This window comes from Phodopus roborovskii, unplaced genomic scaffold, assembly GCF_943737965.1.
Source record: "Phodopus roborovskii unplaced genomic scaffold, PHOROB, whole genome shotgun sequence".
In the NCBI taxonomy this organism is placed as follows: domain Eukaryota; kingdom Metazoa; phylum Chordata; class Mammalia; order Rodentia; family Cricetidae; genus Phodopus; species Phodopus roborovskii.
This window is the reverse complement of record NW_026125120.1, coordinates 36,172-63,967: the sequence shown is the minus strand read 5'-3', so window position 1 is coordinate 63,967 and position 27,796 is coordinate 36,172. Positions and strand designations below refer to the sequence as shown.

Sequence of the window (27,796 nt, the reverse complement as noted above, 5' to 3'; positions counted from 1 at the left end):
GCGGCGGCGGCAGCAGCCTCTGAGCCGGCGGGTCGTGCAGCAGGCTGCCGTGACCCGCGGCGCGAGCCCGCACCCTTCTGCGCGCCGCGCCGCGACACCATGGAGCCCGCCGTGTCGCTGGCCGTGTGCGCACTGCTGTTTCTGCTCTGGGTGCGAGTGAAGGGACTGGAGTTCGTGCTCATCCACCAGCGCTGGGTATTCGTGTGCCTCTTCCTGCTGCCGCTCTCGCTCATCTTCGACATCTACTACTACGTGCGTGCCTGGGTGGTGTTCAAGCTGAGCAGCGCGCCGCGCCTGCACGAGCAGCGCGTGCGGGACATCCAGAAGCAGGTGAGCGGTGCGGGGCGCGGCTATGCGCCGGGCTAGCGGTCCGCTGGGCGGCGGAGTGGTGTGCCGGGCCTGAAGAGAGGGTGTGGGAGGAGGATCGCGAAGGACCCCGCGTGTGATGGGGGAAGGGACTGCCCAGGGGATGAAATGGAACCAGCAAAAGCACTGGGACAAACAGCAGAACCTTGCTCGGAGGCTTATGGAGTGTCCGCTAGGTGTAGGGCATACGCAGTACCTGGAAAACGAGGGACTCCAAACCTTCGAGTGGTCGGCCGCAGTCAGGTAACTCATCAGGCCCTGCATTCCAGAGCAGGAATGGCCTCAGGGCGGTGGTGCTGGGGAGATGATTCGAGTGGAGAGATTGGTTGAGCAAAGGTAGGGAAGCTGAGGAGCCCTGGTACTGAGAGGAAGGTTAGAAAGTCAGTTGGGAAAGGAGCATTATGGCAGGGAAGAGGTGAAAGTTTGTTTTGCGGACCGAGGTGCTTTGGACGCCTTTAGAATAAAGGACTAAAGAGAGAAGGTGGGATCCAGCCCCCAACCACATGAGTAGCCTCAGACTCTGCTCAGTGCAGGCACTCTGTACCCAGAGGTAGTTGTCCTTCTCCCAGTAAGTAGATGATGAGTTCGCATAGACTAGCGACACCTAGACTGAGACTTCTTCACAGTGAAGCCTTCTTCCCCCCATCCATCCAGGACTGGCATGGGCTCCCTCTGCCCCTCCTTATAATTCTCTAACTGGCATCAGCTTCAGAGAGCATCTGCTTGCTGCTGCCGCCCTCATGGTAGCCACCCTCTTGTTCTATTTACTTCATGCTGTATGCTGCAGGCTGAGCCTGAAGGTGCAGGCAGACTGACCTCCAGACCTGAAGAAGTTTGAGAAGAGTGTGCAGAGGGTGCTGTGGTCAGAAACGCTTTGCACTGCCACCCTGGGCTTTGGAGCTCACAGTCGAAGCCCCACAGTTCTGCTGACCTCCCCCCGCCACCTGCTCTTTCCCTTCCTAGATCTTTCTGTGGGTTCAGATTCCGCATTCACCTGCTGAATGCCCTGGTCAGGTTGTGAGCTCCTGAAGACAATAGCCCTGTTATCTGACAGCTCCCCTTGGGGCCAGAGTATATTAGTGAGTGCTTGTTAACATAAACTAAATGGAAGGATATGCCGTGAACAGGAAACAGTGGACAACAGGCCATTCCTTGTGCCCTTTCATGTCTGGGATTTACAGTCCACGGTCACCTGATTGATGTCTGGGACCCATTTCACTAAAATTAGGTTCAAGTTGTGAGTCTTGCAGGAGAACATGACTGGTAAATAGGGCAGAGGCTCAACATTGGCTTGGGATAAAGAGCCTGAACTTTCGACTCCCTTAACCCCATCCTTTCCATCCCATCCCATGGTTCTGGCTTGGTTGCCTCATACCTGGCTTCTTACCATCGCTGCCTGAGTTGTTACCTACTTACTAGACCCTTCCTGTCTCTCTTGAGAATTTGACAAAGGATGTTTATGGGGGCTTTGCTTCTTTACCCCAAATCCAATCGATGTTCCAGGCTTGATAGTGTCTACCTGTGTGACCTACTGTCCTGCAGCACCCTACTCCAGTCATTCACATTCCCTTTCCACAGAGTCAGGCAGAGCTGGGTGGTCATGGAATTCACCTTTTGTCTTTTCTCCGCCCACTCATAGTGGTGCCCTTCTGCCAGACTGCAAGCCCTTCCCATCCTGAGCCCTCTGTCCAACACCTCCAGGGCAGCTTCCCCAGAAGTCTGACCCTTGACAGGACTCGTGCAAAACTTTGAAGCTGCCTTGAGTAAAAAGAAGGCGCATGCGCTGTGTCCCGAAAGATCCAGCAGTACAGCTGGCTGAGATGTGACTAAATCCAGGACCCTCTCTCCCGTTTATCTCCATCTTGCCTCTTGGCTCTTTTTTCCCCTGAGTTGACTTCATCCTCATGGGATGCTATTTTCCTGTGGAGCGTCCCACGGTTTCTGGTTTAGATTCAGTCACTGTTGGCCCTACCTCAGTAAAGAGAGCATGCCCTTCCTGGAACCAGACTCAGTGGTTTGACTCCTGGGATCACAGTCCTGTTCCTAAAACTGTCCAGTGGCCCGCGCCATGGAATCAGCCTCACCTGGGTGGAGGGAAGAGGAATTCTAGAAGCAGATGAAGAGGAAATGGACCGGTCCTTGGATGCCTTAACCACAGCCATGCAGTGTGCCTGCCTTGTCTGCCTGCTGGGACAAGATACTTCTTTATTCCTCCCCAGCGTGCCGTCCTCTGCACCTTGCCTTCTCTGGCATGGAGGTTTTACCAAAGTCTTACTGCCCATTGGCTGGCTGCTCCTGGCCAGAGTGGTACATGAGTTAGCATGTGTGGATGCTGGCAACAGGGTCTGGCACAGAATATGCTGCCTAAGTACCTCTACGGACTAAGCCCATCTGTCTTCCCTGCTCTGTGGCTGTCCAGTCCTGGCTATGAATCTGCCAATCATGGGTTGTATGATCTTAGACAAGTTATTTATCCTTCCTTGTGCAGTAGCAACACATTTGTCTCTTCTGTTGGTCCTGTGAGCCATGGAGACTCTACAGAGTAAGGCTCTTCTCAGGGTTTCACCACCCTCCCCAAAAGTGCCCGAGTAAAGGCATCTTTCCCAGCTCCCTTCTGAAGGAGGGCCTGTGAGCTGCTCTGGGGTCCCAGATGGAGTCGGCTGAGTCTCAGCTTCTGGTTGCAGGTACGAGAATGGAAGGAACAGGGCAGCAAGACCTTCATGTGCACGGGCGTCCTGGCTGGCTCACCGTCTCACTGCGGGTTGGGAAATACAAGAAGACACACAAGAACATCATGATCAATCTGATGGACATTCTGGAAGTGGACACCAAGAAGCAGGTGAGAGGGCTGGGGTTGGAATTCAGTGGTAGAGCATTCACAGAGCCCTGGGTTCAATTCCCAGTACTGCCTCTCCCCCAAAGGGGGGGGGGGGTGGAGAAACAACCAAGTGAGCACGTGCTGTATCCTGGCTCTGGGAGCAGGTGGACACCCTTAGTGTGAGCGACTCACGGGGAAATGAGTTCCGTCAAGGATATCCCAGAGTGGACAGGACCAAGGCCGTCAGTAAAGTCTCTATGTAGACAGAGTTCTTCTGTCCCATACTTGTTCTCAAATAAACACATGGAGGCTTATATTAATTATAAATGCCCTGCCAATAGCTCAGGTTGTTACTAGCTAGCTCTACCTGCCACTGTTGTCCTCCAAAGCATCACAGCCACTGGGAGGAAAGACTGGCCATAGACAATCATGCAAGTCCTTGAGAACTCCAAGGAATCTTTTGATCGTTTTAGTTCTATAAAAAATTAGGGATGGAGAAATCATAGGCAAACGTGAATGACAAAAGAGAACCTTCTTTCCTCCCTTCCTCATAAGAAAGTATGCTGGTGGAAAAAGGGTGTGTGTGTGGGAGAGGCAGTCGGGAAAGGGGAACTTGCCCAGAAATATGTACTCTTTGGCCCATCTACTAATTCTCCTTTTTTAATGCTTCTGGGCACTTTAGTGAAGACAACATGTCATCATTCTCCTTCTCAAAATATACCTTAAGGAAAAGGGAATTAAGCTTATGTGTATGTAATCAAAGATCCCCAATACACAGATTTTGATTATATTTTCATTTCTAATAGAACAATGCAATATCCAGCAACAAGAGAGCCATTGGATATAATGTGTCCACTTGATGGCATTTCATCACTGTGAGACCCTGGCCAGAGTACATGTACTCCTATGCCTTCTCTAAGACAGCTTTATTGATGTGTACCTGGCATACAATAAACTGTATCTATTTAAGCTGTGCAATTGGGTAATAAATTTTGACAGCATTGCACCAGAGACACCATTATTAAAACACAGAGCTTACCTGACAGCCTTAAAAGTTTGCTCATAGCTCTTACTAATTCTTTCCCTTAAACCACCTCCCTACCTGTTCCACCCACAGCCTTGGGTTAACAGTGTTCTGCTTCTGTTGTTATAAATGAATGCCAGACTTTGGAGATTAATGAAAGGACTCATTTAGTGCATACTTTTTTTGGTCTGGGTTCCCTAGTGATTATTTTTAAAAATGCATTCATATTGAAGCATGTGTGCCTGGCATGGACTGTCTGTCTGCTAAATGATATCCTTTGCATGGATAGATCCATTTGTTTAGCCCCCTTTAGCTGTGGGCGGACATCCAGGCTATTTCCACTTTGGCCAGGAACATTTCTATGCGGGTTTTCTATAACCTGCAAGGTCTTTCTTTGGAACTGGAGAGCTTACACAGTTTTTGCAAAGGACCAGAGTACAGTCCCCATCACCCACCTACAACTCCAGCTCCAGGGGAACCACTGGAGACTTCTAAGCTCTACAGACACACACATGTGCACATAATTATTTTTTAAAAAAAAAAATCAAAGGAAATTAAAATGGGGGCCCAAGAGGTAGCTCATCGGTTAAGCTTGTGTGCTGTTCCTGTAAAGGACCCAAGTTTGGTTCCTGGCATCCACATCAGAGGGTTCACAACCACCTGTAGCTCCAGGACTAGGGACCCAAAGCATCTGGCCTACAAGAGTATCTGCACACATGTACCCAGATACATACATACACATAGTTTAAAATAATACAAAGAAATCTAAAAAAAAAAATAAATCTTTTGTGATGTTTTTTGGTACGATTTTCATAATTCTTGGATTTAGAACTTGTTAGTTTTTTTTTTTCACTGAATGTAGAAATTTTGGGGGCATTATTATTTTTTTTTCCTGCCTTCTCCATTTTCTCCTTTGGAGACTGCTACCATGGGTGTGTTAGGCCTCTTCAGATTGTTTAAGTTATTTCTCCTGTTTTACTGTAGATGGTTTCCATTGCCCTATATGTCAGTCCACTGATTTTTCTTCTGTAATTCCTAGTTTGCTGTTAGCCCAGTCCACTGTATCTTTCATTCCAGACACCAGGTCTTGCTAATATTTTTTTGTAGTTTATTTATGTATGTATGTGTGAGGACGTGTGTGTGCACGCGCGCACACTGCTGCGCGTGCATGCACATGCTGAGGCATGCATGTGGAGATCAGAGAATAATTTTTGAAAGTCAATTATTTTCCCTGAATTTCTGGAGATTAAACTCAGGTCTTCAGGCTTGCAAGTTTTCTTATCCACAGAGCCATCTTACTGGCCCTCAAATGTCACTATTTGAATATAGAGAATTAAGGTGGTGCCCCTGATTGCTCTTCTGTTGTCTGTCAGTTCTAGATCTGTTTGGCTTGCTTGATTTTTCTCTTCATTATGGGCCGTAGTTTCCTGCCTCTGTGCATGCCTGTAACTGCTGACTGGACAGTTGTGACATTCGGACCTTTTCCTGGTGGGTGTTGCATATTGGCATTCTTACATATCTTGAGATTGTGTTTCCAAGAGGCAGCTAAATTCCTTGGGAACAATTTGATCCTGTTGGGTCTTGATTCTCTTAGGTGGGACCAGAGCACCATTTAATCTGGATTAATTGTTATCCTGATACTGAGTCAAGACATTCTAAGGACTCTGTCTAAGGCTCCATGAGTCAAGTTTTCCAGGCTGGCTTATGAGAATAAATGTTATGCCTTGCCCTAGGTGACCTTCTGGTGCCTTGACCTGTAATCTTTCTGATGATTCTGTTCCCTGGCCTTAGCCTCAGGAGATAGCTGTACACGTGTATATATACCTGTTTGAATGTGCCGTGATGCCCTTTGCAATTCTTCCAAGTATTCCCTCTCTGGGCAGCACTGTTCTGATGCTCTTGCTGCAAACTCTTTTCTGATTGGTCCTCTGGAACTCTGGTTTAGCAAATCCTAATGATACAGGCCCTGCCGTGGTCTCTCTCCTCCCTGCTCATTCTGGACAGATGAGGGTAATCTCAAAGCTTGCTTTGTTTGTTCCCCGTTTCTCAGGAATTGTTACCTGATTAATCAGGAAGTGCAGAGCAAACAACTTACAAAACTAAGAAACAACAGAAGCAGCTGGCTGCCTAGGCAGTCACCCAAGGGGCCTCTGCAACTTTGGGGCATCCATCTTTGCCCTACAGGCCTGGGATATCTGACAGACCTTTCTGTGAAGCAGGAATTTTGAAAGACTGTCCTACCTTGTCTTAGCAAAATTCAGCAGTCGCCTTCTTTTGTGTCCTACTCATCCAAATTGGACAGCATACTGTCAGCAAAGCAGCGGCAGTTTCTTGCCCAGTAGCTAGCTTTGCCACAACAAAAGCAAACTCTGTGTGGAGGTTCTCCAGTGCCCAACATCCTTTTTGAAGTGAATTGGTGCTGCCAGGAGCAGATGAGTCTAACAATCATGAAAAGCCTTAGGTTATTAAAACATCTTAAATGCCATATTCTGTAGGTCTCTGAAGTGTTTGAAGACCATCTATCTCCCTAAAATATTTGTTTAACCTTGAAAACATATCTAACATGACTACAAGTTTAATTATTATAGATGACTAACTACTAATCTGAATTTTTAATTATACATGACATTTTTAAATGAGCTGCACAGGTATAATACCTTAAACAAGAGTAGAAACATATATACAATATAACAAAAAAAAACCTTAAATTTGTATCAATATATAAACGTATCTTAAACAAGAGTAGAAGCATTAGAATATGTTCTAACAAAATAACCTTTAATTTGTATCAATATATAAAAATACATATCAAAGTAAAATATTTTAAATTTAATAGTTGCTTTTTAGTTTAGATTCAATAATCTACCTTTATCCTATCCTTTCTATATCCCCACCCCTTTTTTTTCCCAGAAAAAGATCCTTGAATCCAACCTCCCTTGCTTAGTTTCCTCCCTCCTGTAACCAGTAACAATTTGTAACCAACCCCCCTAAACGATGACAGACACTCACAACCTACTGAACAACCAAAAACCATCACCCCCCCTCTTGGGTGTGTGGGCATCGTATTAGTAAAATTACTTCCTGTTGCCTGGGGAAGACAGCATCTTAGGGGATCCTGAGATAATAATGGTCAAGTCCTAGGAGAGCGCTAGCTGTATTATTTTTGTTTAGTTTCTGTGTGATGAGAAAGTATAGGCAGAGTTTATCTAAAGTCTTGGCTAAACAGTCTGTGAGGATGGACCCTCTCTGTTAACTGACTTGAAATTGTTGTACAGTTTGTAGTTCAAAGCTGATCTTTGGGAGTGTTTGTCAGGTTAGTGGTATTGCTGAAATCCAGGTGGAATTGTCACTGTAGGGCCTCATCATCCTTTTAGAGACTTCAAAGATCACTGTTCAGAATGATTAGGGTTCACTGCAGAAAACGTAAACATTTTAAATGTCATGTGCAGCAGATCTCAGAGATGTTAGAGGACCATAATCTAATAAGTATATCTGGGGTTCGCAACTAATTCCTAGTTACCTGATTCAGACGCAAGCCCGAAATCATGTACAGGAAACTAGGTGAAGCTATTTTTCTAGAATTAGTACTCTATATGACCATTAGTATTATGACAGGAAGTTCAGTAATATGGTAATTACTACATAGTAATCTTATAAATTCAGAGATAATAGAATAGTCCCTTTGGTTTTCTTCTGTCCCATGTCAGGTGACTCTTCTGACATGAGACAGAGATTTTGGATTTTCCTTTAACAGTCATGCTTGGGTTTAGAGATGGAGAGATCCATGCTCCGACTCTAGAGCCCACTTTGATTTTTAACTGAATTGGGACCACAAACAGACCATTTGCCTGTAGAGAACAGTGGAAACAAATATTTGGAAATGTTTACGAAATTTTATCCTGCTACAAATGTGCTGTACCATTAGGACATTTTATTTTCTCTGGATGAATCTCCCTTCTTTTGTCCAGCGGTCTTCAGATTCCTTAGTTGGATGCTTTTATTCTCCTGGAAAGACAAAAACAAACCCTGCACCAACCCTACCTTTGGCAAGTTCCTTTTTTTTTTTTTTTTTTTTTTTTTTTGTCAGGTTGTATCTTTGTTAAGACAAAGTCGTTTTTGGCTACTGAAAAAGTATTATCTCTTAATAATAATTAAAAAATATTTTTTCCAAATCTGATCAATGGAAAGGCATTGTTAGTGTAATTAATTTAGTTTGGATTGAATGACCAAGCTGTTTGAGGAGCTATTACCTCTCCTATCAAGAGGTCTCTCCTGTTCGAATCTAACCTTTATCAATCTTGATGGTATTCATAGTGTTTCTTCTTCTGTGGCAGCAAAAGCAATACATTTCCACATAGTATACAAATATCCCACAGCAAGTTGCATGTCTTCTGTAACTGCTCTCTACCATATATATCCAGGCAGGGCTGCTCACTTGAACCCAGAGCTTGTCCATTTGGCAGGTCTGACTAGCCAACTTACTCTAAGGAGCCCCCGTCTCTAGCTCTCATGCCCTGGGCAGGTTGTCACATCCACATGGTGCTCGGAGTCTAAACTTCTGTCCTAGCACTTGTGGTTTCCACTGAGTGGTCTCCCCAATCTCTATGCTAATTTCTTTTTCACATATATGGATGTTTTGCCTACATATGTGTTTTTGTATTACTTGCATGCTTGGTGCCTGGCGAGAGAAATCACCTTTTGAACTGGAGTCACAGATTGTCGTGAGCTGCTATGCAGGTGCCAGTAACCAAACCCAGGTCCTTTGGAAGAGTACCAGTCCTCCCAACTGCTGGACCATCTATCCAGCCCCCGCTAGTATTAAATTTTTAGTAGTCAAACAGGTGTATATGTGTGGGTTTGTACTTGTGTATACGTATTAAACTTACAAAAGAGCGGCATAGACGCATGGACAAGCGAGGCAGATCTGCCTCCTCCTTGTCATTGATTGCTGAGTGAAGAGCTAGTGTGGATGACTGCGGTTTTCTTCCTCATTTTTGCTATAGTTCCCAAATTAATATTTCTCCTATAAGCTAGAAAAAATAACTAAGCATTTGCTGTGTTTGATTCTGTTTGTTTGGGGTTTGTTTTTGTTTGGTTTTTGACAAGATCTTGCTAACTGGCCTCAAACTTGTGGCAGTTCTCCTGCCTCAGCTTCCCAAGTGCTGGGATTACAAGTGTGTGCAGCCATACCCAACACTTAGGAGATCTTCAAGAGGATGGCACTCAGTACTAGCTGACTCAGAACCAGAGGTCATAGTCACCAAAATTAAGTTCAGTCTAGTATTCTAGAGAGAGCCATAACGGCTGTATCTCTGAGGGCGTGGTAAGGCTGAGATGTCACCCTGTGTGCAGGCATTATCGTTGAGTTTGCTGTTTCCCTCAGTCCTAGCCTCTCCCTTGTCCCATCCACAGATTGTTCGAGTGGAACCCTTGGTGTCTATGGGTCAGGTGACGGCTTTGCTGAACTCCATTGGCTGGACCCTGCCTGTGTTGCCCGAGCTCGATGACCTCACAGTGGGTGAGTACTCCTTGTTCACGGCAGGAGGGCTGGGTGGTTCCAGTATCACAGGGGAGGAACGTCGACCTCCTCCGTGTAGCACATCTACTCTGTGATGGCTACTTTTCTGTTTGGGCTAGAAATGGCCTTGCTCCATTTCTGAGCAGTTCAGATATTCCAATCCCATCTGCTTCCTCATGACTGTCCATTGCTCCGGTTCTGCCGGTGTCACACAGAATAGGTTTGGTTCTTCTCCCTGTAGGGTCTGTGACCACCAAAGTGCTTGTTCAGGGACAGCACCTTCCCAAAGGTCACACACCCTGCCACCCAGTAACCTCCTTTCATGAAAGCTCCTCCTATAGTGGATGCACACACAGACCATCCTCAAGGGCACCTTCTCACGCCTACTCTCCAAATTGGTTGATGGGGAACATCCTAATTTAGCAGCTCCATGTCTGCCAGCCCCACCCTGCACACCACAGATTTCCCTGCTGACATGCATGTCCCTGCAGGGGGCCTGATCATGGGCACAGGCATCGAGTCGTCGTCGCACAAGTACGGCCTGTTCCAACACATCTGCACCGCATACGAGCTGATCCTGGCAGATGGCAGCTTTGTGCGCTGCACTCCGGTAAGTTCAGAGATGGGGAAGACTGGTGTCAGGGAGGTGGCTGTCCTTGGGCGCTTCATTTTAAATACATCTGTTGGGATGTACAGCCCCTTACATGCATTTAGGCACTGTTAAGGGTGCTTCATGCATGTTATTTCCTCCAACAAACTGTGAGGTGAATGAATACTCTAGTTACCATGAGTCAGATGGGAAACTCAAGTACAGAGAGGCTAATGACCTGCCCAAGGTCACACAGAAAGTAAATCTTGCACAGCTAGAAATTAAACCTGGGTCACTGGATTCAAGGTGGGTACATCAGAGCCACCACAGCTTTGGCCTCACAGAAGAGAGCCCAAGGTCTAGGATAAATACACTGTACTCAGCCAAGAAGTGTGTCACATTGGTCCAGTACATCTTCCTATGCACTCACCTGAGGAGAGACAGGAGATGAAGGCTTCTCTGAGGCTGCGTTCGTCCTTTGACAGCCGTATGAGCCGGAGGGGGGAAGGTGCTGTGTCGGCTCCTGGTGTGGAGTCAGGGTGCAGTTTTGGGACCTGGACACCCCGGGGAAGGGATTGGTTGACAGAGTTCTGCTGTAGCAGAGGCTCCCACTGTGTGCCACAGAACTTATTTGTCTGGTCCCCTGTCCCCATGCTCCCTGTCCTGCCTACCACCTAGGCAATGCAGGTTAGTAGAGCTGGTACACCACTGGCCTATTGGTAAACCAGCCCAAGGCTGGATTGTTTTTGGAAAAATGCTCTTAGAGATGTAAAGACTCTAATTTACCATGGCCAGTGGACAAGGCAGTGTCTGTGTGGGACAGAGAGATCAGGTGTTCAGGGCTGAGCAGGGCTATAGGAGAGCCACTGCTTCTGGAGTTGGGAGACCCTGCCTGAGCTCTGCTGCTACAGCTGACTTCCCTGTGAACCTTGACTGAGGGCAGGCCACATGCTCCTTAACCCTCAGAAGCCAGCAGTGCCCCGCCAGGCTCTGAAATAAGGCGAAGTGAACCAAGAGAGGCATTGTTGCTTTTAGTGCCAGCTGTGGGTGGCAGGGACATTTCTACATTTTTCATGCCTCTTGACTGCCCTGACTGCAGTAGGGATCTAGCTCATTTAGCTTACACTGGTGCCTCTGCTTGCCCCTTAGTTCTTCCTCCCTCTGAGCTTTGGTCATGACCTTCCCAGGTAGCATGTGGTTCAGGGGTTAGGCCTCAGTAAAAAGGTGTCAGATTCTGTTTAGCTGAGCATCCCTGATACAGGCATCAGTAGGAGGTTAAATATGAAATAGAAACTGCAGAGGGAAAATTGAGTACTGATTATAATGTACATTATAATGTGCATTGCTCAGGATAGCAACTGCAAGAATCCGGCACAGGCTCTATGTCCTTGGCCATGTCTAGAGGTCACGCTCTCATCACGTGCCAATTCTGTCTCACAGTCTGAAAACTCAGACCTTTTCTATGCTGTGCCCTGGTCCTGTGGGACCCTGGGTTTCCTGGTGGCTGCTGAGATCCGTATTATCCCTGCCAAGAAGTACGTCAAGCTGCGGTTTGAGCCAGTTCGGGGCTTGGAGGCCATCTGTGAAAAATTCACCCATGAGTCCCAGCGGTTGGAGAACCACTTCGTGGAAGGGTTGCTGTACTCCCTTGATGAAGCTGTCATCATGACAGGGGTCATGACGGATGACGTAGAGCCCAGTAAGGTAGGCCAGGGACAAAGGTGGGCTGGGGCTGGACCTGTTCTACACTGCTTCCTATGGCAGCCCTTCAGGGTGCAGGGAACAGGCTCCTTCAGAGCTGTGTTAGGGACCACAGGAGTCCCGTGTCCTCCACTCATGCCACCTGCCTCTATGTGCTTCCCTTGTGGTAGATAAAACCTAATGTCTAATGACAGCCTGTGTCATAGATGCTCCAAGGGCTAATTTGAATTAGGATGGCAGAAGCAAGATTGAGCAATTACCTTGAAACTCCCTCCAAACCAAATGGGCACACCCTCAGCTTTCACCGTACAATGTTTAATGTTTTATTCATGTATTTTAATTATATGTGACAAATGTGTGATGTTTTAATCTTTATTTATTTTTCAGTCAGGGTTACATACTAGCTCAGGCTATCCTGGAACTCACTGAGTAGCCCAGACTAACCTCCAACTAATAGCTATCTTCTTGCCTCAATCTCTTGAGTATAAGTTCTAGAATTACAGGTGTGACCCAACTATGTAATATATATGACGTTTTTGCTTCTGGTTTGTTGTTGTTGTTTTGTCTGTCTGTCCATATTCAGACAGGGTCTTACTATTATTATGTAGCCCTGGCTGGTCTGGAACTTACTGTGTATACTAGACTGGCCTCAAACTCTGAGAACCTCCTGCCTCTGCCTCCCAAGTGCAAGATTAAAGGGGTGTGCCACCATGCCTGGCCACCAAGTAACTTTTTTTTCTAGATAAGGTTTCTCCTCGTAGCTTTTGGGGCCTGTCCTGAAATCCCTCTGTAGACCAGGCTGGTCTCAAACTCAGAGATCTGCCTTCCTCTACTTCCCAGGTGCTGGGATTAAAGGCATTTACCACCACTGCCTGGCATGACCAAGTAATTTTTACTAGTAGGATTTTCCCCCCTCCATTCAGAAAGGATCTGTGTTCACTGTAAGAGACCTGAAAGTAGGAACAAGTAAAAGACCCCATGTACACTTGTGACCCAAAGCTAACTGTTCCTCATCTCTCCCCCCCCACCCCTTAATGTACATAAAACCTTTTTCAAGTTTTTAAATGATAAACTAGTATGGCAATGTTGAATATATAAGAAAGTTAAGGGGCATTTCTTCACACACACACACACACACACACACAAAGTTAAGGGGCATTTCTTCACACACACACACACACACACACACACACACACACACACACACACGGTAACCCCTTCCACAGCATTTCTCAGTATACCTTATCCTACTCCCCACCACTTGGTTGAATGTAAGTCCTTGGCCTGATTTAAGACTCTCTTGTCCTTTCGTACCAACAATTTTATGAATGAAACAGAATCCTGAGCCCAGGTGTAAACACCCTAAATATGGGTGAGTGGAGCCACACAGCCCTCAATGGATTAGTGGTGTTCATGCCTGCATCCAGTAACAGGTGGCTGAAGGCCTTTCCCCCTACATTCCTGCCAACCGTAGTGAGAGTATCACACTTTGATTTTTGCCAATCTGATAAGGTTAAAAATAGTTCGTCTTTATTTTGTAGCTCTCTTGTTACTTGCACAGTTGAACACATCTTTGCAAAGTTTTCTAGTTTGTCTGCCTTTATCTGTGCTCACCTCTTCAAATTTGTCTTGTCTGGTGGGTAAGCATTGTCTTGTGCTCTGCTGCCTCGGGTGATTTCATGTTTTCAGAGCAGTGCATTGAGCAAATGCCCTGTCTGTTGCTTATAAAAAAACAAAACAAAACAAACAAAAAACACTGTCCACAGATGGAAATTTAAGTTGCTTCTAGTTTTATTTGTCCTGCTTTGTTTTGATTAGTGGAGCAGAGAGGACTTGAAGAATGTCTTAAAGTAGAATTATTACATCAAAGTACAGGCATCTCTTAAGGCTCTTGATCTATACCTGCAAACGTAAAATGTTTTAAAATTGGGGACCTCAGAGCTGCTGTTAAGAGTACTGCCTGCTCTTCCAACAGTCCTGAGTCCAATTTCCAGCAACCATCTGTAATGAGATCTGGTGTTCTTTTCTGGCCTGCGGGCATGCATGCAGGCAGAACACTGTATACATAATAAATCTTTAAAAAGTAATAAAATAAAATTGGAAGCCTCGAGATGGCTCAGTGGATATGGGTACTTCCCACCAACGCTAAACTTGATCCCTGGGACCCACATGGCAAAGGAAAAGAGTTAACTCCCACAAGTTGTTTTACACACACACACACTAAAGAAATTTTGTTTTTGCTTTGCTTACTTGGAAATGTGGTCTAGAGGGTTAGCCCAGTGGTAGGGTACTTAGCTACTGTGTATGAGGCCCTGGTCTCAGTAAACTACAATAATTGAAAAGGACTCACAAACTGTGTAAAACAATCCTCTCTGCATATTAGGAAATGAGGCCCAGTGAGGGACAGACTCCTGGGGAGGCCCAGTGAGCATAGAAGGTTTTCATTCTGGTCTCTGACTCCTGGGTCATGTGGGTCCCCGAATCCCAGCTTCTAGAGATTAGCACCATGTGTCCACAGCATTGAACCCTGGTGGGACACATGTTGGAAGAGGGCATCCAGGAGCAGCCGTGGAGTCTAAGTGCTCTGGTTCTCCCTGGCCTTGAGCCTAGTCATTGTGAGTGCCCCACCCCTAATCACCTGTCAAGGGCATCTGGTCCAGAGGTGTTCTAGCTTGTCCTGGCAATTCCTTAGAGGTGTCTACAGTGTGAAGTTGAGGGGAGGGGCCAAGGGGAGAAACCACCTGCCCTATGAAAATAACTTTACCATGGATTAGATGCCATCAAAGATGGCACTAAGAAAGGATTTGTTAGGCTTTTAACACAGGTCTGGTGTTTCCTGACAAGAGAATGAAGGCCCCAGGACCCTGCCAGGAGCTCCTCCAGGCCAAGTGGGAGAAAAGCACAGAGGCCAAATTCTTGGCTTTTGTAGTAGTAAGCAAGGCCGAGACATCACTAGTTAGCTGAGCTGGGACAGGAGAGTAGTAGATGCTGTTAGATGTGCCAAGCGGCCCAGGTTAGAAGCCAGCCAAGCACTGTGATGGGTCTTCTGGTGGCTCCATCCAGGGGTGAGGCTCCCTGTGAGCATGTAACCCACTTTACAGCCAGGCAAGGGCTGCTCTCTGCGGATACGTAAAGGCCGGTATGAGCTTCTACAGCCGTCTGGCCTTCCCAGCTGCCATGCGTCCCAAGTGGCAGTTAGGGTGTCTTTTATTTATTTATTTTTTTGTTTCGGGGCTTCTCTAGTTCAGTGGTTCCCTAAAACCTTGGACCTAGGCACCCCAAGTTTCAACTTAATTACACAGTCGATGCCACTGCCGGGCAGGTGGCCAGGCCTCCGCTGCCTTAGATCAGATTGCTCCATCTGCTGCCGAGTTTCGGTCCCCTTCACTATCCACAGGGGAAGCCAGTGTGGGCAAGCAGGCTCTGTGCAGAACTGTCTAGCCCACTGTGGCTCCCACGTTCCTCCCCCACAGAGTGCCTGATATGGAGAAGGCTCCACGAGAGGGTGGTACCCAGAGAAGTGGCAGGTACTGGCAACAGAGGAGAGGCTGACAACCAGTGGGAGGGCAGGGAACTGATGCTGTGGCCCTCTGCAGGGCGGACCCATGCTAGGTGTGTCCTGTGTTACGTTGACCTGCACAGCCATCCAGTCAGCAGTATCAGTATCTTGCCAAATAGAAAGTGAGGCAAACAGGCTAAAGGATCAGCTGCATGGCTTGTACATGGGAAGAACAGATTGGCACACAGTGTGTACAGTATGATATGGCCCTGATTTTCAGTTTGGTTTTTATTTTGGGTTTTTTGGTTTTAGTTTAGTTTGTTTGTTTGTCTGTTTTGAGAGAGAGAGGGAATAAAGCCCTGAAATTAATGTGTATGTGTGTGTGTTTATTGTTAATTCACTTATGCAGGAAACAGAGTTAGGGAGTGGCCTCTACCAATTCACACATCTAAAATATAGCTAGGCAACATCTGGCCCAGCGTCCCCAGCCCTAGAACATTCTCTCTTCCCAAGAGAACCTGCCTAGGAATTCACTTCAGAGGAGAGAGCACTGGGGTCTGAGCAACTAAGTCATCTTGGAGTGAGGCAGATCTAGACCTGAAACTCTGAGAGCTATAAGACAACAGTTCAGTGTGTCATTTAGGCATTGGAGGACAGAGCCTGGAGCCAGAACATGTAGCCTGTGAGCTTCCCTCCAGGGGAGGGAGACTCTAGGGAAAGAACCCAGAGGACTGGAACCACGGGTTCCAGTGAGAGGGATCCACACTGGCTCGGTGAGGGCAGCAGGAAGCTAACCTGTGCAGAGCCCTGAATTACCACGGACCCCATGAACATTGACTTGTGTTCTAATCAGGACACCAGCTGGGATGGGCCACTAAATTTCCTAGACTGTCAGAGCCCTGTGCACAGCACTAAGGTCACTCCAAGTGTCTGCTCTCTGCTGGAGAGTGAGTGCCTGCTGTGCCCAGGCCGCCTGGCTCTGAACTCTCTAAGGCCACAACTGACATGTCAGAGCTTGGAAAAGGCCAAGGGTATCGAACAGCAGCCGGATCACTGTTGCTCCCCAGTGGCTCCCTTGTGATCTGACACTCTCTGATCACAATGCCCTCTTGTCATTTCAGCTGAATAGCATTGGCAGCTACTACAAGCCATGGTTCTTCAAGCACGTGGAGAACTACCTGAAGACAAACCGTGAGGGCCTTGAGTACATTCCCCTGAGGCACTACTACCACCGCCACACGCGCAGCATCTTCTGGGAGCTCCAGGTGAGGCGTGGCTCTCTCGGGCCCTGGCTCCTGGGGGGGGAGACAGCGCGCCATTCACCTTGTGGCCACAGTTAGTTCTCTGTCCCTTTGGTGAAGGAATGGTCTTGTCCTCACAGTCCAGCAGAGCAGTTACTGTGTTTTGGGTTAGGCACAGCCACCTGCAGTAAGAAGTTGGCTTTCACCGCTGACACAGAGTGAGGCCATACTTTGGGGAAGGCAGGCCCGCTTTATCTTTCAGGGAGGCATTATCCTTGCTGAACAGGGATTCTAGCTCTGTGTGGGGAGAGAACAGGCCCTGGAAAAGCTGTGCAAAGCAAAGGGGGAAGGGTTGTGCAAAGGGGTAAGAGTCAAGTTTAGCCTTGAGGTGAGCATAAGTCTACCATTGTGTGTAGGGGTGAGTGGACGAGTAGATGGCACATGAGGTGGGTCCTGGACTTGAGGAGGACCAGCCACACAGGCCCTCCAGGAGAATCCCCAAGCAGAGGAATGGCCAGTGGTGAGCCAGGAGACTTAACTAGTGTCTGGTGCCTAGTTCAGGGAGCTCAGCACACACGTGATGCTGTGTGGCTTCCAACTCCATGGAGTCCCAGGTGTTGTCTTTGTACCTAAGGAAACCTCATACCCCCTGAGCAAGTAAACAGTTTTCACATTCTTTAGGGACATACTCATGCATACACACAGATGAGAAATGGAATTGCTGAATGATGGTAATTCTGTGTCTAACTGGTGGAGGTTCTGCCCTAATGTTTCCCACGGTGGTTATACTGTTTTCATTTCACCTGGCAATGTTCCAGTTTTTCCTCCTGGCTAATACTCTCTGATCTGTAAGTTATTGTTACTGTTATAGTGTCCTGGGATTGGCAGTGGTATCACAGTGGGGTTTGCTTGTAGTTCCTTACTGGTTTTTGTTTTGTTTTTAATGTTTTTGTTTGTTTGTTTTGGTTTGGTTTTGGTTTTTAGTTTTTCAAGACAGGGTTTCTCTGTGGCTGTAGAGGCTGCCCTGGAACTAGCTCTTGTAGACCAGGCTGGTCATGAACGCAGAGAGATCCGCCTGCCTCTGCCTCCCAAGTGCTGGGATTAAAGGCGTGGGCTACCAAGGAACACCCAGCTCTTCGTGATTTTTCAAGTTAGGAATTCTCTCTGTGAAGCCTTGGCTGTCCTTGAGCATTTTGTCAAGTGCTTGTGAGCCATTTGTGGGGTCTTTTGTTTATTTTTAGTTCATCCATCCATTCATTCATTCATTCGTTTTGTGTGTGTGTGTGTGTGACACACATGTACTATGATCTAAGTATGGAAGCAAGAGGACAACTTCCAAGAATCAGTTCTCTCCCTCCACTTCATGGGTCCCAAGTGTCGAACTCAGATCATCCTTCATCCACTGAGCAATCTCACTCACTAGCCCCTTTGTCCATTTTTCCCTGGGCTGTTTGTGCTTGCTGTTGAGTTGTATGTGTTCTTCACACACACTCTGGATGCTAAACCATTAGCAGACACACGATTTGCAAATATTTATCCTGTCCTGCTTTTCACAATTTTGGCAGTGTCTGTTGATGTACATGTTTTCCATGTCAATGAAGTCCAACTTATCTACTTTGTTCGTTGTCATATTTAAGAATTTACGAACAAATTTGAGACCAGGAAGACCCTTGCTCTCCATCCCCCGATCCATGCCTGCCTCCAGGAGCTTCAAGGATGTTGCTCCTTCATTTAGGTTGAACACTTTGTACCTAGTGTGTGAGGCGGAGGTTAGTTGCGATCTCTTGGACCTCATTGTCCTGTTGTCCCTGCAGGCTACCTATGTCTGAAACACAGCAAGGTTGCCGAGCTAGAGCCAGGGTGCAGAACGAGGCCACACAGAAGCCAGAGGCTGGCCTGGGTCACATGGCTCCTTGTAGGTCAAGTCAGAACTTAATGCTTTTTTTCTAGGTGTGAGAGGAAGCCAGTGGGCACTTTCAGTAGGAAAGTGGTGTGTCCTACTTTTTTTATTTTTAAAGAATATCTTTATTCTTTAAGCTGGAAGGAGAGTGGGTGGGGGTAGGTTGGGGGCTAAGCGATCATGGGGAAAAGAGATGAAACATTACTGTTTGTCTGGGAGGCAGCAGAGGAGAAAAGCACCGTGAGTGGCGTTGACAGTTGAGCCGATCTACAGGTTTTCCAGACAGATTGGCATGAGTTCAGTTTGGAGACCCAAGAGCTAGGTGAAGGAGGCCCCTAACTACCATGGGAAGCGGGGGGAGGGGGGCATGGCAAGGGACACTAGAAAGTCTGCCCGGAGCATATCTGTTGAACGTGCTTCTTGAGCACACAAGTGGACCCTTGAGTTGCTACCCAGTCAACTATGTGTGTGAGGACCAGAGGGTCTCAACAAGGTTAAGACCATGTGTATAAATATAGGCATCCGTGGCAGGGAAATAGTGTTGAGTTTGGGGGTTTTGTTTGAGTTTGGTTGTTTTGTTTTTGAGATAAGGTCTCATGTAGCCCATGCAGGTCTTTATGTCTCTGAGACTAGTCTTGAACTTCCTGACTCCACCAGCCACCATCACCACCCCATACTCCCTACTCCCTACCCCGCCAAATGCAGAGCTTGTGGGCTTATTCCACCTGGCCTTTTTTTATTTAAAGCCATGATTAGTAGGAGCATGAAAATGCCCAGTCCTGGGTCCCTTACAGTCCCAGGGAGAGGAACCATCAGAAGAGAAGGCTCCTTAGCCAGAGCCTGGGGGAACCTCCAGGAAAGTGTCCATTGCTAAGTGAGATGAAGGGATAGAAATCAGCTTTGGATAGCAGCTAAAACCCAGAAGACTGAGTTTAAAGGAATGGGATTGTGAATCGGGTGTTGGTGATGCACACCTTTAATCCCAGCACTCAAGAGGCAGAGGCAGGCTGATCTCTGGGAGTTTGAGACCAGCCTGGTCTACAAAGCTACACAGAGAAACCCTGTCTAGAAAAATCAAAACAAAAAGAGAGAGAGAGAATAGGATTGTGGAAACCAATCTCAGAGGCCACTTAAAGGGACAAATGGGGGGGGGGCGCACGGGGACAGAAGCCGGAGTGAGGACAGGACTAAGAGAATCTTGTTTCTCTGTTTTTAGAAGCAAAGGTGACATCATTGTTATATGTCCTGGGGCTGATGGGGAGAGTGACAGTATATGTTTATACTGGGGTGGCTTCTTGGCTCAGCTGAGAAAGTGGCCTCGTGGTGGTAGCTTGTGTAGGAGGGAACAGTTGCATGAAGTTGGGGGCAGTTGGGACGTGGGAAGTTGAGGGAGTTCCCTTCTGGTTGTCTGTAATTTCTCGATAAAATCAAAAGTAGGAATTTCAGCCAGGGCATGGTGACAGCTTGAGAGGGGGACATGTGAATTGTCCCTTAGAGAATAGGAAGTTCATTGGCTGGGATGGGGCAGGGGCTTCAGCTTCCTGAGACTGGTGACCATGAACTCGTGGCTAGGCCAGCATATGGCTGTGGGTTTTCACACTGTGACGGTGGATGCCAGGTTGGTAGAGTGGGCCACCTCTAGGGTAGGGTGGACAGAAGGAACTGTGGAATAGATGTAGACACTGATGGTCTGGAGCTTGAGAAACATTCTTAAAGGACCAAGTAGGTGGTACTTATACTCCAGCAACTGAGTTCTGATGCAACAGAGCACCGCGGTGATGCAATCCGCAGTGAGTGAGTGTGTGTGGCATGAGTGGCTCCGGGAAAAGATGCACCGGGACTGGTTTGGCTCCGGAGATTAGGTCGTCATGGTGACAAGTGTTGTCAGCTATTCTGAGAGATGACATGAGAGCAGCCGCTGAGCTCAGTGAAAGATAAGACTGCTGGAAGATAAAGGCAGGCGGAGGAGCTGGGGTACCAAAGTGTGAGTGGACCGTGTTTGTGGGTATTAAACTCACCAAATGTGAGTGCAGATGCGGGTGACAGTGGTCCCAGACTCGGTGCTGTAGAGCTGCAGTGCACAAGGCTGAATGAGAGCTCAGTGGTTCAGAACCAGGGAGGGAGTCTGTGAGGGTGAGGGCACACAGGGCCCAGGCCTCAGTAATGAGAGCCGTGAATGTGGCTTCCCCCATGCAGTGTGCCTTTCATGTCCCGGTTTGCTCCAGCCAAGGTGCCCTATCTCCTAAGGGGGTAAAGAGATTTTTAACTGCTTCACAGACTGCTCAAAATGAAGCTTGTCATGTTGCCGTGCAGCTAAGTGAACACCGTCCTAAGCCACCTCCATTTATAGGCAGGAACTGGAAGAACAGGTGTTTTAAGCCATGTTTGCTTACCTGCAGTTTATTTACTCTTGGGACTTAGAAATTTGAGGCAATACGGAAACAGGACCGGGCAGCTGCAGAAGCCCAGCTGTCCCTTACGGGAAGGCAGAGTTGGCCTTCAGAATGCTGTTCCCTTTGAGGTCAATGGACAATCTGACACACCTCTGCCCCTAGCCCAGGCTCATTGCTCTCCTCCTGGCCTGTGTGAGGCAACTCCCTTCTGCCAACAGTGGTTTCTAAGGAGGAACCTACTTCCATGAGCGGGTGGAGCACCAGGTAGGGGGAGTTACAGAAGTTATGGAAGCTGAGACCTTTCTGATAAATACACACAATCTCAATGTAGGTTTTCCCACCAATAAATATACCTTCCTTCCCATTGGCTGCCTTCACTCCACTTTCCTCCCTGAAGAAAAAAGGTCTTTGAAAGAACAACCTGGTCAACCTACATTCTGGGTGATGAGTCAGAACACCCGGGCCTAGCCTGGCTGGCTCAAGCACTTCCCTCCCCCCTCCCTCCATCCCCCCATCAGGCAGCACCAGGTTCAGGGCCAGCTAGGTAACCTGTGGAGCCCAGTGCACGAAACAGATCTAGAGTGCCACTGAAAGTACTAAAATGTAGACAGCCTTTTCCTTTGTCCTGTCATAAATATTTGCATAATAAGTAAAAAAAATCCCATTCTGAGTTATTAGCATGGATTTTACCATTCATCTTTTAAATATAAGAGCACTTTCTGGGGTTCAGTGATCAGGACTAGGACTGGGACTCAGTGATTGGGGCTGGGGCCGGGCTATGTGATGGGATGCTTGCTTAGCACACCGTAAGTTCAATCCCTAGCACAGTGGGGTTGGGGGCGTGGGAGGACCCACTGTCTTGACAATATTTTGACCTAGAAAGATGGTTCCATGGGTAAAGAATTTACTGTTCAAGAGTAAGGACCCCATATTTGAATCCCCAGAACCCACATAAAGCTAGGCATGATGGCCCACATCTATAAAACCAGAGCTGCTAATGGGAGATTGTGCAGGAGGATGTCTGGGAGTTTTCCAGACAGCTAGCTTGGCACGCAGGGCAGCACACAACCAAAGAGACAACTCGGACAAGGCGGAAGGCAAGGAGTTGTCATGTGACCTCCACAGACCTGCATTTGCATGCACACACACGTAAATGTACAAGGCTATTTTACTTTTGGTTCATGAACATTCCATTTTGACCTTCATCGCTCTGTTAAGAAAGGCCTGAGAACCTAGGGCAGGCCTGGGTGGCCATTGTCATAGCATTTGTTAGCCACTGTGTGGGGGTGGTTAACATGGGTAAGAAAGGAGCTGCTGGGATCCTTGGTCATCCCTAGGGCTCTGCAGCCAGTTACCGGAGTAGAGGTAGCCAGTAGCTGGCCAGATGCAAGCAACAGCCGAGGTGGCAGGAGCCTGAGGCCGAAGCATCTTGAGGGAGAGTGCTGGGAAAAAGTGACCTCAGCACATTGGCAGGACAGGACAGGAGTGAAGCCAGGACCGTGGACCCCAGGTCACTAAGGGGTCAGAGGATGGATTGTAAGGGGTGGCAGAGGCAGGAAAGAAGAGTGGTGTTTAAACATTGGCCCTCTGAGGCCGACAGTTTGGTTCATACAAACCAGTGGACCTGAGAAGGATGACACATAGTCTCCCCAGAGCTGGAAACAGGTATCTCACTGTGTCTCGCTGTTCACCTGTCAGGGAAACTGCAGAGATCTGGAAGTGTGAGAGCGCATTGCTGGCAAGCTTGCAAGGAGCCATGTTCACCTCTAGTTTCAGAATACAAAATAATGCGAGTGTCTGAAGTAGGATCCCTTAAAGATACCCACAGCGTTTAATCTAGAGTTGTCTGTGTCTAGGAACTTAACAGTAAATGTGCATAGTGATGGGCAAAGACTTACGCAGAGGAGCTTCACTGATAATCTTGGAGTAATCTAAATGCCCGTCCATGTAGCCTTGCTTAAATAAATGGCTCTGCATCCGGGCAACAAAGTGAAGTGGTGTACACAGTCTGTGGGAAGGGCTGGAGAGGTCTGTTGGGGAGATATTCAGTCTCTCCAAGTACTCTTCTGTCCTAGTCAGACAGAAGCCAGAGACACATATAGATGAGCAGATGTGGCCTCGGTGGCTGACTCTATGGCCTCGCTCAGGCTGTGTGGGTCTGGTAGACTGGACATCAGATGGCTAAGCACCCTCGTAGGAAAGCTCTGACTCCAGGGGTGTGTGAATGTGATACAGAGCTTTCAGCAGTTGGCACATGTTGCTGCTTTGGGCTCCTATGCCAGGGGACCTTCAGAAGCTGCCTCCGACTCTGTCCCAGTTCTGTACTATACCCACTGCTCCCAGGAGAGTGAGCATCTCAGGACAGGAACCATGTCTGGAATGGAATGCCTTGTCGCTGACAGCCCCCTTGCCATCAAAACTTCAGAGGCTGCGGTACTCTGCACACCGGTGTCTTAGGAAAGTAGCAAGGCCTAGAGCTAGGAAGACGATTGTGAACTAGGGAGTCTCTGCATGGCTAAGTGAAAGGGTGGGGGAAGCAGCAGCACCCAGAGCATGAGGAGGAAAGATGGTATCTGCCTACCAGGGTTTCCAGGGAGACCAAGAGGAGCAAGAGAATGAATGGTTGGCTGTGTGGAAGCCAACCAACTCCTTGTAGAGTTAGACTCCACCCACCTGGGGAGCGCGTCCTTACTGCATGCCCTTAGGAATACTGCTCAAGCTCTCTAGGTATCCCATCCTCACTGGACAGCCTTCATTTAGCAAATGCTTATAGGCTGCCAACCACGCTGACCTTAATCTTGAGAACAGGAATGGTAGCCATGGTATCGTGTTCCTGGCACCGGTCACAATATCTCTATTTGCCTCACGTGTCACTTTTCACAGATAAGGAAGCCGAGCCTAGAGAAGTTACATGACTATCCCAAAGCCACTATAGTTGGTAAATGTGTGAAATGAGGGTCTGACCCAGATCCACCCGGTAAAGATCCTCTTTGTGTCTCATGAGGGGCTCGCACCCTGGAGTACTTGTCCCGAGTGGATCAAGGACCTGACTGAGACTTCCTCTTTCTTCCCATCCCCCATCTCTGTCTTTTAGGATATCATCCCTTTTGGCAACAACCCCATATTCCGCTACCTCTTTGGCTGGATGGTGCCCCCTAAGATCTCCCTCCTGAAGCTGACGCAGGGCGAAACTCTCCGTAAGCTGTATGAGCAACACCATGTGGTACAGGACATGCTGGTGCCCATGAAATGCCTGCCCCAGGCCCTGCACACTTTCCAAAATGACATCCACGTAAGCAGGGTGGTCAGGCGGGGCATGGGTCCATGGGACCTACATCTTCTCCCCTAGAACCACGTCACCCACCCTTGTGTATCTGCCCACAGGGCCTCAGTTTCTCCGACTATAAAATGACACTCTTGGCTCGCTCAGCCAGGGCAGCAAGGAAAAGGGGCCATGGTGCCTGACAGGCTGCTCTAGAGTAGCTCCATGAGGTAGAATAGGAGTATCTCACAGGGCTGGAGGGGAAGCCAGAGCTGAGAGCAGCTGGGAGCCTCTAGTGAGGCTGCAGACTCTTAAGTCTCCCTTTGTGGGCTGTGGGTGGGCCAATCCTGTGTCTGCTACCTGCTGGAAAAAGGCAGACCAATCCACTTCCCTGGCCCCTCAGGTCTACCCCATCTGGCTGTGCCCATTCATCCTGCCCAGCCAACCAGGACTGGTGCACCCCAAGGGAGATGAGGCTGAGCTCTACGTGGACATCGGGGCATATGGGGAGCCGCGTGTGAAGCACTTCGAGGCCAGGTCCTGCATGAGACAGCTGGAGAAGTTTGTCCGGAGTGTGCACGGGTGAGTGGCCTAGGGTTTAGGGACACAGGGGCCCTCTCACCCACCTTGTCCATCATCACACCCTTACCCCCTTCCCTCCCATGCAGGTTCCAGATGTTATATGCCGATTGCTATATGAACCGCGAGGAGTTCTGGGAAATGTTTGATGGTTCCCTTTACCACAAACTGCGCAAGCAGCTCGGCTGCCAGGACGCCTTCCCTGAGGTGTATGACAAGATCTGCAAGGCGGCAAGGCACTGAGCGGGGCACCTGGGGAGCCAGATGCATGGGAATGGACTTGCTCTCCCTCGCTCAGCCTCTCTGCTTTCCCAGACTTCAGAAAGAAACCCCTCCAGAAATCCCCAAGGCAGCCTGACGGCCTCCAGGGCGCTCAGGCAAGTGGAAGCACATGGGATTTGGAGTCAGATGGTCCTAAGTCCCGGTCCCAGAATAGTCACTCATTAGCCGTGCGACACTGACTCTGGGCTAGTCACTCGGCCCCTCTGTGCCCATGTTCATCTGTGTAAGGAGGTAAAATACCTACCTGTGGGATGTCATCTCCATAAAGGGCCGGTTGTGTGGGAGGAGGCTTCCCAAGCGGAAGCCACTACCACTGCTTCCCATTCAACCTCACACCTGACCCATGCTTTGGATTCAGCCCTGAGCCTGGGAAGATGCCCCACGTGTCATCTGGCAGGATGAAGGTTGCCTTGAAGTTGCACCTGCATTGTCTGCTTCAGCCACAAGAGCCCTTCGTGGGGGCAAAGGAGGTTCCTCCTTCCCCTGGACCTCTGCGGGGACCACATGACGGGCAGGCAAGCCCAGGATGTGCTGTGCCAAAGCTAGGTCCAGTCCAAAGTTCTCTCTGCCATCTTTGGGCCATCCTGCCCCTTCTTCCTGTGTGCTCAGGCCCGAGAGCTACCCCAGCCATCATTGAGCCCATTCAGGGCTGTTCCTGGAAAAGACATCTCAAGATGGGAAGCCTGGCCTCCTGGGCTTTTCTTTTCCTTGAATCCCACCATCCGGACCTCCTCTAGAATCCCGAGTCATGGTGGGGCCACATGCTCATGACTGTGTCACATGGGGGTGGGTCCCACACTGAGAAAGGGGTATCCGCCCTGTGCTACTGTGGGGACCCTCCCTGGGGTTGGAAAGAAAGCATCCAGGGTCACTCATTTCCCCCATTTTGTTCCTCCCGCCCCCAGCTCTAGTTAATTTCCAGTGCCTTACAAATCCCTAAGCTCAGAGAAAGTTAGCTCCATTTCCGTTCCAGAGGGGGGAGGGGCCTCCAAGGTCCTTCTGCCTTGTTAGTGAAGCGTGGTTGGTTGTACAGCCCCACCTTCAGAACCGCCTGGCCCAGCTGAAAACCCAGAGTCCGAGGGGGAATCAAGTCCTACAACAGAAGCCAGAATTCAAGAGCTGAGCTGGTCACGGTCCCCGCCCGATAAGCTGCAGTTTTCTCATGTCACATTGAAACGTAAGAGCTCCTGAAGCCTTTCTGTGTTAGACAGTAGAAAGCCTAGTGTTTGTCCGAAGTTGGGGGAAAGTAAACAGTCCAGGCGACAGTTAGGGACTGTCCATCATCTAAAGTCCTCCCTCCCAGCACCAAGCCAGCTCCCGTGTCGTTTTTCTTCTGGCAGGTGCCGGAACCCTTAGAGTCGTGCTTTAGTTGAAGGATGCTCACTGATGCCGCTGAGGGCTTCACATGCTGCGCAGGGCCACCGTGGTACTGTGAAGGCTCTTGCACTCGTGGCAGTTGGAAGGCAGAGGGGCCACCTCGCCCATTTGGGCCTGTGAAGGAAAGTCTCCACTTTGCTGCCTATACAGCATGGATACTTGGCATGGGCTCTCCCTGGTGGGTCCGTGTGCATCCTTGTCCTCGCTGACTGATGACTCTGCTTGCTGCAGGTGAATGGTCAATCCGAGCTAGGTTAGTTAGTGTGATACCTACAGCACCATCATTCCACCAGTCAAACCTCCATCCCAAAGACTGTGGCAGTGATGCCAGCAGCGTGTCAACCCTAAATAATCAAAATCCGGCCCTCCACAGACACTCCCCAGGACCTGGGAAGGGGAGAGGTTGTGAGTCACAGCCTCGGGATAGTGTTTGGCTCCGATATCTTAACCTGAAAAGTGGTTGTCTTCCAAGCATGGTGCACTGGGTCCCAGCATTTCCACATAGCCAGTCCTATCGTCATCCAGCCATGCAGTGACTTGCTGCTGCGGGACCATGCATGTGGGAAGTCAAAGCAAACCTCTCCCCTCCATGACCGGTTTCTTGGCTGCATGAAAGTTTTCTGTAAAATCAGAGTTGTAGCCACTGTCTGGCTAGAAAGCTGAATTGGCTGTTACTGGAAGGGAGGAGAGGGGATGGGGATGTGTGTGGCAGTGTGTTGTGTGATTTTTTTTTTTTTTTTTTTTTTTTTAATTTGGTCATGGGGACCAAGGAGAAGGCATGAGTCCCCCTTATCAGGCTCTTGCAGCCTCAGGCACTGTGCCTACTCTCCAGAACACATGTCCCTGTGGCTGTGGGGCCACCGCTTCTGTAAAAATAAAGTATGGCCTGGAAGTTAGTCTTTGTCATTTTTTTTGCTCAGAAGGTCACAGTATGGACTCAGCAGCAGGTGGTGCCCCTCAGCTCTGATGTCCTGTCTGAAAGCAAACGCCCACAGACACCAGCCAAAAGAATGCACGCAGGCAGGGGAAACTGGTGGCAAACGTGTTTCTGCCCTTGCAATGGAGAAGCCATGGCAAGAGTCCCAGTAAGAGGATGGCAGGTCGGTGGGCACTGTCCTCAGGCACTAGACACGTCAGCAGGGGGTCTGGCTGCTGCCCTGGCTTTGTCGCTTTCATCTAAAAGCTGGAGGGAAACCACTTCCCCTCCAGCCAAGCAGAATGCTACCCTCCCCAGCCTTCCCTGCAGC

General features: G+C 48.7%; 1 pseudogene; it reads left to right on the top strand.

The window, feature by feature from the left end:
- Window positions 1-25,853, top strand: LOC127226040 (delta(24)-sterol reductase-like; annotated as a pseudogene).
- The last annotated feature ends 1,943 nt before the right edge of the window (window positions 25,854-27,796 follow it).